The following is a 13900-nucleotide window of genomic DNA, read 5'->3' as shown; positions in this document are numbered from 1 at the left end:
CGAAGAATATTGAAGACCATCATAGAACTTTGCCACTTGTTCAGCTTGGGTGAGGTTGTGTTGAGGACACCTCCTCAAGAGCTTTTTGAACCTCCCCCAAGCTTCATAGAGATTTTCATCGGTGGATTGAGCAAACGTCATGATGTCATTCTTGAGCTTTCTTAAGAGGGCTCTTGGAACAAATCTTGTGGTGAATTTCTCGGCTAGATCTTCCCAAAATGTAATGCTACCTTGGGGCTGTGAATTCAACCACTCTTCAGCAGTGTCCCTCAAAGAGAAAGGAAACAAACTCAAGCGGATGGTGTCCCCTGAAACATTTTGAACTCTATAGGTGTTGCAATTGCGGATGAACCGCTCCATGTGTGCATGAGGATCTTCAAGAGCACCTCCACCATACTGATTTTGGCTCACCAAGTTGATGAATGCCGGCCTCAGCAAAAAAATTCCCATGCCATCGGGGGAAACTATGCTGCCCGGATAATCGTAGCTCATGGCAGCCGAGGTGAGATCTCTAAGAGAACGATTGGCATTCTTCGCTTCTTGCTCTTGAAGTCTTTGAGCAATAGCCTCTTGCACCCTTTCTTCAATGTGGGCTTGCAATTCCTCCTCCGTCATATAAACAGCCTTGGCGGCTATCTCAGCAGCTCTTTGCTGAGCTCGACGACGATGGAGAGCACGCTCTGGCTCCGGATCAAACACCAATGGATCCGTGCTAAGTCTACCTTGCATAAACTGAAATCACAAAAACAGAGAAAAGGTTAGTAACACCTATTCAATACAATGCTTAGTAACACAAACAAACAAACTCTTCAACTTAAACCGAAAACCACAAACAAAACACCAATGGATCCGTGCCAAGTCTACCTTGCATAAACTGAAATCACAAAAACAGAGAAAAGGTTAGTAACACCTATTCAATACAATGCTTAGTAACACAAACAAACAAAAACTTCAACTTAAACCGAAAACCACAAACAATCCTCGGCAACGGCGCCAAAAACTTATTGGTAAATCTGCAAGTGTACAGAAACCTCCGGGTTTTAAAATATCGAACCACAGGGATTGCGAGTGAGAACTGTGGATTTAAGTCTAAAGTTTGCAAGTTCTTAAAACAGTAAAATTCAGAAATTGGTTTTGGTTGTTGGTAACAATGATTTTGCAAAAGAGCAATGTTGAAAATGTTGGAATTAACAATCGATGGATAATTGCCTTGGGTTGTTGATCATCTAATCCACTTTAGTTCACCTATCCTATGCATGTGACATCTTGATTTCTCTCTTGTTGCTTTAGCCTATGTACTTACTAGTTGATTACTCACAAAAGTAATTCTCTCAAACTGAAAGTTAAGCCCAATTCCTTGTGTACTTAATCATTCATAAGAGGTTTTTAAGCAAATATGTTCAGGCCAACAAAACCTTACCCTCACTCTATTCCTAGAAGCAAGTATAGAAGAATCTATTTCAATTCATGTCCGTAAATCATAACATACTCCTGTTTGATTATAATCTAGCCTATAGCAAGGGTGCACCAAAGCTAAACATGCATAATGGAATTGAAATACATGATTAAATCAAGAACTCATGCATAGAGATAGGATTTAACAAACTAAAACTTCATAGAACCTCTTAACCCAAAGCAAAAAAGGGAACTAGCTATTCATGGCCAGTGAATTCATACAGAAAATGTAATAAGAACCTTAGAAAAATACAAGTTGGAAGCCTTCCTACAGCCCCAAGGTTCTCATCAGCTCTCAAACTTGACCCAAAATGAGTAAAATGACTAACTCCCTCAAGAAATTGCTAAAACCTTATTTATAGACATAAAACACGAGTCTGGGCGCTCTAGCGCCAATTCAGAGCGCCTGAGCGCCAATTCCATGGCAAAAACATGCCTCTGGAAGGCAATTGGCGCCTAGGCGCCAATTCCCAGCGCCTAGGCGCTCAAGCTTCGCTGGAAATACTTTTTAGCTTCTTTGTAACTCCTCTTCAAGCATCTTTAAGTCCTCCTTCAATTCCATGCTTCTTGGCCTTCCTTCTCCTTCAGTTTCTGATCTGCAAACTTAACCAACAAGCCAAGGAAAATATCCAGAAGCTCAAAGAGCTTTGTTAGCAAAGAGAACCCTCAAATAACATAAGAAAATCATGCAAGTCCTAAACTTACTTAAAATGCAAGAAAAGTCCCTATAAAACTACAAAATTACCAAAACAAAAGAAAGACTCAAAGAAAGATAAAAGTGCATGAGAATGCATGAAACACTACATGAGACTCAACAAAAAGACTTAAAACAAACAAAGAAATGACCCTAAAAACACTACTAAAATAGGGTCATCACCACCTTCGGGGAATTTTTCCCACCGGGCGACCGTATCTTTGCAGTTTGAGTTAGGAGTATTGCTGGTGAATATCCTTTTGTATTTCATTCGTAAAAGATTTTTTTTACATTCAGGGATGCCTCATTAAAGAACTCCCGAGATGGAGAAAAAGAGTGCATCTTTATTTTTGGTCCTATTCCTTCTGATGTGGTTCCTCGGCCGCATCCTCGCCCCTGTCACCAAGCTTCTAAGGCTCCACGTCAAAGTATTACGCCCAGCACCTGGCCCTCCGTGCCTGACGTACTCGCTACCCACTCACCATTGTTGCGGAGTTGACTTTCTCGCCAGCGCGCCTCTGATTCACTCTCTTGTTCATTCCATTTGGCTTTTTTGTTTTCAAGGATCATTGTTCTCGCCGACTGCCACTGCTTCGCCTTAGCCTTCCCCTTATTCTCGCTGTGGTATGTCGGGCCTTCTTTCCCCGCCTTTTGCTTTTCACGGGACCGCCCGAGCACCTCATTTCCCCTTTGCTTGCAATCTTGGCGCTGTAGAAGTCCTGGGTCCATTTCCCGGCTCATCGCCGCTTTCCCCTTCTGCTCGTTCGGTCCCTTGCTCGAAAGAGCTGGTGTCCTGAACCGCGGAAGTTCCCATAGTGTCACATCCTTTGTACTCCAGCTGAAGAGGTCAAAATTGTCCTCTACCAACTTCTCCAATCGCCGTTCCTGTCCGGGTGTGAGCCTGGGCTCGATCGCCAGCACCCTCCTACTGAATTTATACCTTTCCAAGTCATCAATAATTCCTGCCCAGCTCTCCTCTGCCAGAATGTCTGTAAACTGCCCATTCCTTCCTGCCTTGTCACCTTGCTTGCCTTGACTCTAACTGTCTCGTTGCCTTTTTACCTTCCTGTCAACGACCTGTTCTGTCCTTTGTCGCTGCTCGCTCAACCCTTCTCGTTTGTCTTTTAAAATCTCAACTTCGTGGCACCTGTGTCCCTCGCCGGCTCCTTTCTTCTAGTACATGCTAAGACAGTTGTTGTAGCACTCTCTCGCCCTTCTCTGGTCCACCACGATCTTCCCCACTCTACCACTCATTAGCGGGTATTTCACCGCCTAGTGTGCTGTCGAAATTACAGCGCAAAGGCGATTGAGTGTGTTCCTCCCAATGGTGACATTGTATGAAGCCACAACCTGCAACACTAGGTACCTTAAGCGAAGAAGTTTGCCGTTCTCGTCGACACCAAAGATTGTGTCCAAATCTATATACCCTCGTACCCATACTTGCTTGCCCGAGAAACCTACCAATGTCCCTGTGTAAGGCATCATATCTTTATCCGTTAATCTCAGTTGGTCAAACGCATCCCCATAAATGATGTCAGCAGAGCTTCCCTGCTCCAGAAGAACTCGTCGCACATTGAAGCTGTTTATCCTTATCATGACAACCACCGGATCATCCTTGTGCGTCTTTATTCCTTCAAAATCTGTCGACGATATCACGATATCTGGATACTGGAAGCCGAAAGGGGTCTCATATTGCTGTACCGACGTTACTCCCTGACGTGTCTTCTCCTCGCCGAAGCCGTTTCCCCGCCTCCACAGAAACAACCTGCAATCGTATTTATCGTCCCAACCGAGAGCTCAAGGTCCTTATTGAAGGTCTCCTCCGCCCCCTTTTTCTGTGTGGCCAGTGTTTCCATTTTGTCAGCGTTTGGGGTACGGCAGCGATCCTCTCGCTTACGATCATCTTGCTGGTGGGCCCCATGATACCAGTTTGCTCTTTGCTTCTCTCCGCTCCAGCGATCACCACGATCACTCAACTGTGAACGCCCCGCTCGGATAAGCCTCTTGATCTCGTTCTTCAGAGTAAAACAGTCCCCAGTGTCATGTCCTACTGAGCGGTGGTATTCGCACCACTTGGTCTTATCTAACGCTGCCCGGGGCGGGCCTGTCTCTTTCTCGCCTTCCTCAACTGCGTGTGTTGCCTTAACCTCACGCAGCAGCTCTGTCAGATGCGCACTCAAACTCTTCCCTGACTCCTCTCGCCGGCAAGAATCGGCTTGATGCCAAGGTCGGCGACGCTCGAAATTTTCCTTTTTGGGGTACAACGGTTCCCTCGGCACTTTTTCACTCGCACGCACCTTCCTGTCTTGTCTCTTGCTTCCTTTCGCTTTCTCCTACTCGGCTTGTCCTCTGGCGATGCATCCCTCTGATCGCCATCTTTCTCTACCTTCGCGCGCCTTCGCTTAAAAGCATCATCCTCCTCGTCAAGTATGTAGGTGTTTGCCCACGCTCGAATCTCCGCCATTGACCGGGCGGGCTTGCGACTTAATTTTCAATTCAGTTTTCCAGGCTGCAAACCGTTCTTGAAGGCACAGGCGCAGGCATTTGGCTCTGACTCCTCAAGCTTCACCGATGCGACGCTAAATCGTTTCACATACTGCTTCAGAGTCTCGCTCTCGGACTGGCGCACATTGTACGAATCCTCAATTGTCACTTGCTAGGTTTCAGTTGCTGAAAACTGGACGAGGAACTTGGATGAGAAGTCACGGAAATTCGTGATTGATCCTCGGGGTAGGGTTGTGAACCATGCCATGGCAGTTCCCTTGAATGTAGCCGGAAACATGCTGCACTTTACAGCATCGGAAGCGGCACTGATTACCATCTTCGTGTTAAAATATAGCAAGTGCTCCTTGGGATCAGCCTTCCCACTGTATGTCTCGAGGACAATATTCTTCATATTATCCGGAATTGCAACTTCCCTCACTACCGCCGAGAACGGCTCGAACTCAGCCACGGCCTTTGCCTCGCGCTCCCCCTCGTCCTGCTGCTCAAAATGATAGTACTCCAGTTGTTCTTGTAAGTAATCATTTCGTTGGGGTATGTCATCGACACTTCGAATCAAGTGCCTCCAATCTTGACTAGAGATCGGTGCCTGAGTCTCTTCTCCCGAAGCCGGAGGTGAATTCACCGGCGTCCTCTGCTGCTCCGGCGAGGAAGGTGGAGAAGGTAGCGGAGGCGTCGGAGAAGGTGGAGGCGGAGGCGGTGGCGGACGAGGAGGAGTTAATCGATCCGTTTCTTCACGATGAACTTGCTCGCGTCGCGGCCTACCTCTCACGCGACGCGGTGGCGAAGCGTGCCGTCGCTCTTGATCCTCATCACGTCGTCTACGACGCGTTTCCATCGAGCTTCGCTAGTGAACCGAAGAATGCAAACGGAAAATCTTGAAAACTGAAGAAAATCGCACAGAAAATCGAGCTCCTCTCAACCGAATCACGACCCACGTAGTCCGGGAATCGAAATCTACCGATCCCCACAGACGGCGCCAAATGTTCTATCCAAGAACATAGAATAGGGGCATAGAACCCAAAGTGTGGGGAAAGTGATGTGAATGCTTAGAGAAAGAGGTTCTAATCGCTAGAGAGAGAAAGGATAACTGAATTTCAATCTTGTTATTTCACAAATGAGCCAAGAGTCCCTTACATTTGGTAACCATCCCCTATTTATAGGTACGGAGTTGGGCTTGGCACCTCTAATGTACGTTAATGGGCCAGTTGGGCCTCGGGGAGGGAGGCCCAAGTCTCAGGGGTGCCCCTCGCCTGAGGCCAGCGCTCCTGGGCGAGGGACCCTGGGGTCTCGCCTAGTCCAACAACTTATTCTCAACCAATATAGTTTTATAAGATGAAATTAGCATTTAAGATGCCGATAAGAGCTATTCACCTACTAATTCCTTAGCTAAGTGAATCTACCAATTAAGAACCTAGCCTTAATTCCTTAAGCCCTAGTGATCATAAAAGGAGCATTATTGCACATACATACTCGATAAGACATTCCCAAGCTCTGTTCCTAACCTAAGAAGTTCATGTCCTAGTGGATAGAATCCCTGACTATCACTCGAGAAATCCTAATAGTTCCTACTAGATAATCCTACCCTAGAGAGGTGAGTATCCCGACTTGTCACGCGGTATAGATCTCTTTCCCAACTCATGATATTCATACCTAAGAGTTAATGTCTCATATTGTCGCCTAGAAAACCTCAACCCTACCTTAGACATTCCTTTCTTAAGATGACTGATGCAATAGTGGTTTCTCTCATTAACTAAATTTGCATCAACTTCTCAATTGTCATGTAAATCCTAAAAATCATTATATTGGTAAAAAATACATGAACGCGCAAAGAGAATTATTAAACCTAAATCATAGGTGTTTTTCCCCTTTCTATGAACTAAGCTACATTAACTCATATCAATTTCTCAATCTATTTATGAATGAATATAAACTCTTTAAATCACAAATTAACCAAATGAAGCATTAAACATAGAGAGAAACACCAAATAATGAAAATTCATACTTATAATTGCATAAAGATGTTTCGAGTAAGAGTAAAATCAAACTAACATCATTCCAAATATCAAAAGAGAGTCAAAACACAAAAATAAGTAAAGAGAAAAGCAAAACCCAAAATAGAACGGAGCCATGGACGTCCGGAGAAGCTGTCACCTCCTCTATGGCCCTGACACCGGCCCTCAAGGGCCTAACCTTCCTCTCCACGAAGAAATTGCCTCCTAGTCTCTCAAAGGTTTTTTATTAGGTTTATGAGAAAAGAAAGATGAAAAGGTTCCTCAAAAAATAGGTTAAAAACTGATTTTATAGTGATTTTCGTGTTCTGTGCCTATTTAGTCTTTTCTAATGCAGCAGATGATTCAGCGCGGACGCGCCCATCGTAAAGCCGTGCACTCGCGTGATCCTGCGATTCCAATTCTAGAGTCCGCCACGTGTCTCGATCCCAGAGCAGGTGCATGGTAAGCTCGTGAACTTGCGCTTCGCATGATTCCAGCCTCCAGAATTATATTTTAATTCCGAATTTTCTCTATCTTCCACTAAAATAAAGCAAATAAAAATAGATAAGAGATAAAAATAAGATAACACCTTAAAATAAAATTATCTAATACTAAATTAAAGTAAATAAATCATAATAATATCACTAAAAATAATATAAAATGTAGAAAAATACTAAAACCAAATAAAAACATTAAAATGCATGAAATAAGCCAAAAGTATCCTAAAATGACTAAAATATCTCAGATAATATATTAAAATGCATGCAAATAAACTAGAAAATAACCTTAAATCTCGGGTCATCAAGCTCTTCAAGTAGCTTGGATTCTTCGAGTAGTTTGGACTCCAATGAGATAGTTTCTGTGTGGGACAATATGATGTTCCATTTTAATTCAAAGCCAATTGCTTGGCTACATCCTGGTTGTAAGCCTTATTTTACTAACGAGGCTCGAGCTAATCTTACTGATTTTCTTCCACAGGAATCCCCAGATACAACTTCAGCTATTCTCGGAGAGAATGTACCTCATGTCGAAATTCGGCATGATGGGGAGGAAGTGCCCCAGACGGTTCATCCTGATCAAGTGATCATTGCAATGCCTCCTCCAAGGACAGTTGTTGTTAATGTCCATATTCAGACCTCGACTCAAGCTAGCCCTCTTCCCAAGGCCAAACAGGATTCTGCTACTGTTGGACCCTCGCCCCAAGCTAAAGAGGGTTCTACTTCCTCACGAACCAGATCTTCATCTCATGTGTCTAGCGAGAAGCTTGACAGTCTTTTCGACACAGACCCTCTTGCTGTAAGATCAAGTTTTGATCTTGTAGTACAACTCTATGTTTTGATGATTACAAGTTAACGTTTTAGTATGAATAATTATGGTACTCTAATGTGTTTTCTGAGTGTGTTCTTGACAGGCTCTGACCTTGATATAATCTCACACAAATCAGAAGCACTTTGCTTAAAGAGTGACCCTAGCAACGCTTTCGCAATCTCTATTGTAACACCCCGATTTCCAGGTGTCACTTTAGTAACCAAAAATAGACTTTACGCTGAAAACAGGTAATTTTTTCGTTTGATACCTTTTAAATCAAGCAATAGAAAATAAAGACAAAACCCAACCAACACACAAATATTTACACATGTACAGCCTCAGCTGCACTCCCATGTCACGCGCACTCGCAGTGACTCCAAAGTAGTGTGCCCGTAGGCAAATAGTTACAGATCCAGAAGTGTGAGTGAAAAGGTTATAATTACAATCCACTGGGAGAAAGTCGGCCTCAAAATGGCCTAAGCAAAGACCCCTATAGTCCGACTGACTCACTGTGATCCCTCAATAAGAGAACCACACAAAAGCCATGCGTCGGGAACCTACCCCGTCCCAAAAGCAAAACGAATCAGAGCTCTACACAAATATGACGCCTGCCTAACTCTACCAACCCATAACTGCTCACACATCCGAGTCCTCGGCGAACTGAAGACGGCAAGTTGAAGCTCAGCTCCATGCGTTGTAGAACTTCTTTCGTCAGATGTTCACACTCGTCAGTCCGGTCCTCCATGACCCTTCCCCGGTACGTCGCTCGATGACCCACAACATCGATCACCCAAGCGGTGGGGGCATCCCGATCCACAAGCTCATACCTGATCCCCCCCGAGGGAGAGACCATCGAACACCAGTCGGCCATCGACATCTGGCAGCAGGCCGACCGCCCAAACACAAACATACAAACAAAGCCAAGGCGCTAGGGTCAACTCACAGCAATAAGTAGATATACACTCAACATGTGATATGGGGTATAGATATATGTTGATATATATACATATAAACAATCCTAGCATGTTATGGCTCTAACATTGCTTCAATAAACAAACAGCACACAATCTCAGTCAGCATGAATGTATGCGTGAAATGCACAATATGTATCCGGATTTGTGACGCGTTCCCGTTCGCCACAAGTGAAGCATTTTCACTATGGATGGACCATTCCCGTTATCCATCCTGGATGAAATCCATCCTGGATGAACCATTCCCGTTATTCATCCTTGGTGAACCATTCCCGTTATTCACCGAATGATGAACCATTCCCGTTATTCATCATTAATGCAAGGTGAACCATTCCCGTTATTCACCATGATATGCACAGGTGAACCATTCCCGTTATTCACCCGATTGAATGCAACGTGGTTAGCCAAACAACGAATCGCCCTTACCACGAAAGTGTCTAGCTCACAACCCAATCTCAACCAAACCCAATGAGTTAGTGTCGGTCAATACAACACAACTCGGAGTAAGTGTCGGTCAATACAACACAACTCCAACAAGAAAACACGAGGGTCTAGTGTCGGTCAGTACAACACAGCCCAAACAACAAGAGCACTAGGTGTCGGTCAATACAACACGGCTCCACAACACTCCCCAAGAGTACTAAGTACTCGGTGACTTCAATCATCACCATAGCTCACCTTAGTGGCTTTCCCCAATTCCGATAACTCTCAGCAAAGGTCGACTTTTCCCCGTCTTTCGTAAATATCTTCCCCTTCAGTTCTCCTATGCTTAAACGTTAATAAAAATTGTTTCAATTCGAATTAGTCAAGTTATGAGTTTATTTCTCAAAGTCTAAGTTTCCCAAGTCTTTAGTTTTTCAAAGCTCTATCATTCTAAGTTTTCAAAGATCAACCACCCAAAACACATTTCCCGGAGAAAGTCTAAGAATTCCAACATATGGCTAAGTCTCAAACCCCACATTTGGACTTGCCTAGGGTTGTTCATCCAACCCGAAACATCAAAGATCACCAGATCAATGAATCTCCACTCCGAAGTCGCGTCAAAACGCACAATCCAACAAAGCACAACATCACAACATCAGTTCATCAACATAATCAACATCAAAGTAAAGCGTAAGTCGAATTGATCGACGCCTATCATGCATTCATAGCTAATATATAGTAAGTTGCCCTAACCTCGAGCAGATCCAGCTTCGCAAATCAAATCTCCTTCACAGGAATGCCTTGAAACTTCCAAAGTTCCTTCAACTGAACCTCGGAGGAAAAACAAAGCAGAATCCACACAAAATCGATTAGTTCGATCGCAATACAATACATAAACGATAGACAAAGCATCAAAGCTTCAGAATACGACAAACGGGTACGAAAGGACAAGTTTTCGAAAACGAAAAACTCCCCTCCCCTTAGGAAAAACCCACGGCCATAAGGAGAAAAGGGCTTCGGCTCTTTTTCTTCGATCAAATCAGTTTACAAGGTAGTTTTAGGGTAAAACTAAGGCAAAGAAACTGTCAGAACAATTTTCGGACAATCGGGCCGAAATACGACTACGCAGGGGCATTTTGGTCCAAAATAAAGGCTCAAAACTTCAAAGTTATCAGTTCTGAAAACAAATTTGACAGCAACGATCCTCATGATATCCGTGACAACAAATCCTAAAGGCACGAAGTCAGATTAAGTCTTTTCGACAATAAAGTTTCGAAATGTGAGACAAAAAGAGTTTTGAGTCAATTTTTCAGATCCTGGACAACTGAATCGCAATCAGAGTTTACTGACAGAGGTTTTAGACTCAGGGGAACATAAGGAACATAACCCAAGCGAGAAATCAGAGAAATCGGACAATTTTAGAAAAAGCTCAAAACTTAGAGCACAGAAACGACTTCAGAAACTCAGCAGAAACAGAAATCAGAGGCAGGATTCATGATAGTTACCTCGATACCTAGAAGTAGGGACGAACTGCACGAAGATTGGTCAAGTTTTCGCGGAAATCCCCTCCCCCCTTGCTCCCCACGAAATCAGCCACAAATGGAAAGAAAATGAGAGGATTTTGCTTTTTCGCGCTATTTATAGGCGGGTGAAATCGCGGGAAAATGAAAATTTCGCGATTCCGATTTTTGCAGCACGATCACCGAGAAATTCTAAGAGAGATTCTGGCGTCGGAATTCCAGAACTCAAAACAAATATCTAGGATTTGGGAAAAACGATATCGAAAAACTCAAAAGCGGTGTCGGTTAATCTGCCCCGAAAAACTACTTTTTGCTGTGATGCTCAAACGACAAAACTTCCAACTGAAGAAAGATTGGAAACGTCGAAACAAGTCTGGCAACGCGGACGGAATCTTCGTTAGAAGTCCCGAATAGAAAAAGTCTTCATCCATTGCTCGAAAATAGGGTTTCGAAGCAAAGAAATTAGCGTCGGCGGACATCCGAAAAGTGAAACCTATCGTGCGTACAGTCCAGAGTTCCGAAATGAAACGCTGGTCGATGGAAAAATAAAGAGAATCTTTAAATTTTCCGAGAGTTCGAAATCTCACTCAAAACGTTGCTTTAAGAGCGAAATAGTCTATTCTGGACACGCTCGCCCTAAGGCAAGTGTGCAGACGACTCGCACTAACTCCGAAAACAACTACGCAACATTCCTCAAGCAATTCCTGAACTTTCTTCTTCATTAATCTTCCTCAAATGTCAAACTCCTGTCACGCTTACACTGATTCTACGCGTGAGTCGGAAACTAGCTTGTTCTGAAAATCCAGGTCTTACATCTATGTTCAAACTGAACAGTAAAAAAGCTTCAGAAGATCTGAAGATAGTCAAGCTCTGATGTGGACTCAACTCACTTGAAGTTCTGAAGATCCAGACGTTCTGATAACCCAGACACTCTGAAGGTCAGAAGCTCTGATGGTTTAGAAGACTCTGAAGATCCAGAAGCTGAAAAGTGTAGTCTCTGAAGTCCAGAAGCAAACTGGCTCTGAAGACCAAGTACTTCTCCTCTGAGTTCAGAATCAGAAGATACAACGGTCAGAGGATCCATGCTTCCCTCTGACTCTGATCAACAAGCTTCACAAGTTCCAACAGGAAGCATTCCTCTGATCAGAAGTCAACAAGGTTAAAGGTCACGTCACTATCCAAAGTACAAAAGCAAGTGTACTATCCTGACGACCTAACCTAACATTCTCAGCCACGGTAGAAGCTGGAAATCCCAGATCTGCCCTCCATTGGTAGCATTCCCATGCAATGTTCAAACCCTAATCCTTGGAGTATATATAGAGGCTGAAGACTGAATGATGCTGTTGAAGAAACTTATACGCGCAAGCAATATTCAAATCTTCTAAGCAATCTTTCTTCATCGAATTCATTGTGTTTACTGTAAGCTTTTCAGAAGCAATCTCTTTGTAAACAATATCTTTTAAACAGTTGTTTAGTTTACCTTTAGGAGATCAAGGTTGATCGGATCCTAGAGAAGACTAAGAGAGTGAATCTTAGTGTGAGCTAAGTCAGTGTATTGTTAGTCACTTGTAGGTTTTGTAACGTCCCGATTTCTCGAGTGTTACACAGTAATTAATAAACCAATTTTCGTAAAGAGTTTTCGTCGATTCACTTATTAATCTTGAATTAATGACAAAAGTTCAATTATTACGAAGCTCTTGAAAACCTTTACGATATAAATCTGCGGAATAAATAAGACATGTTTTACTGAATAAAATAACTCATAAATAAACGGAAGAATAATCAAATACATAAATGAATCCTTGGGCTAAAGCCCTATGTCAACAATACATCAAAACCCGGAAAACAAAACTGATCAAGATAGTTCAACACCACGAACAGTCATCCCCCAGCATGGCAATATCAGTCACTCGTCGAGCCAACCGCACTGTCGCTGGCGCTTCTTCACAGGAGCCCTGACCTCCGGTGCATCTCCACGCCCCTCCGTCTCGGCATCCCTAGGTGCATCAGCTGCTGCAACATACCGTGGAGCAAAAACATCCATAGGCTCAGCAGGAACTGGAAGGGACTCGAGAGGCGGAGCTGGAAAGTCGCCAAGGCGTGCCCACCAATCTGGTGCCTCGAACGCCCGTGAAGAAACCTCCCCTCCTGCAATCCTCTGCGGAGAGTTCGAGCACGAACCCTCGTCCTCAAGTTGGTGGAATCTAGCAGGCGGATAGGGCATATCAATGACTCCCCCTTCAATCGCTCGGACCTCCACCAAGTTTCCGTCCCTGTCCATCCCCATGAAACTCACATCCCCGACATAGACTTTTCGAATCCCGGAGGAGTCGGCTCTCCAGGCCCGATCGTCAAGCTGACTATCAAGTCTCAGTGTCTAGTGATGGACGTGCGTCGTCGTCGTGGACGTCATCTACCCCCCCCCCCCCCAAATAACACATAACACAAAAAGCAGGGTCAGGTCTAAAAGAAAAACACATAGCAAGATAAATATTTCAACTTCCAAATTAAATAATTAATCGTTTCACATAAGGGTTCCTATAGTTAGTAGATCATCGAACGGAACCTCACTTCACACAACCCACCAAACCTTCCATGGCCATCTTCGTGCTTCCGTAGAGGTACGGTTATCACGGTGACCGCAGTCAACCAATTCACGTGGAGCCGCAATGATCCACAAAAGTTCACGGTGACCGCAGTCAACCAAATCACGTGAAGCCACACCGGCCCACAAGGTTCACGGGAGACCGCAGTCAACCCATATAACTCCCTCGCGTGCAAGGTACCATCGTTTTCATGGACCATAGTCTACCTGACCTATGTCCGCTAATTAATTAATTTCACTTGCAAGCGAGTCACCACATTATTAATTCTCTTTCTCTTTGTTCTTAAGGCTCTAAAGTCAAACCTAGAGTCTTAATTTTATGTCGCAGAAATAAAACAGCAAACCAAGCGCCCAATGTAAGACCCGGTTTTAGGGCATACTATTTTAATAATAATATTAAATAATATTCTGTGAATTACTTGTGCTAT

At 43.9% G+C, this 13900-nt stretch overlaps 1 non-coding gene across 1 annotated transcript; it reads left to right on the top strand.

The window, feature by feature from the left end:
- Positions 1–52: 52 nt before the first annotated feature.
- On the top strand, positions 53–159 carry LOC130741623 (small nucleolar RNA R71). The gene has a single exon (XR_009020511.1). It is a non-coding gene; the product is annotated as a small nucleolar RNA R71 (small nucleolar RNA).
- Positions 160–13900: the final 13741 nt, after the last annotated feature.

Source organism: Lotus japonicus, chromosome 2 (genome assembly GCF_012489685.1).
Source record: "Lotus japonicus ecotype B-129 chromosome 2, LjGifu_v1.2".
In the NCBI taxonomy this organism is placed as follows: Eukaryota; Viridiplantae; Streptophyta; class Magnoliopsida; order Fabales; family Fabaceae; genus Lotus; species Lotus japonicus.
Note: the sequence above shows the minus strand (reverse complement) of the source record. Positions and strands in the feature narration are given on the sequence as shown.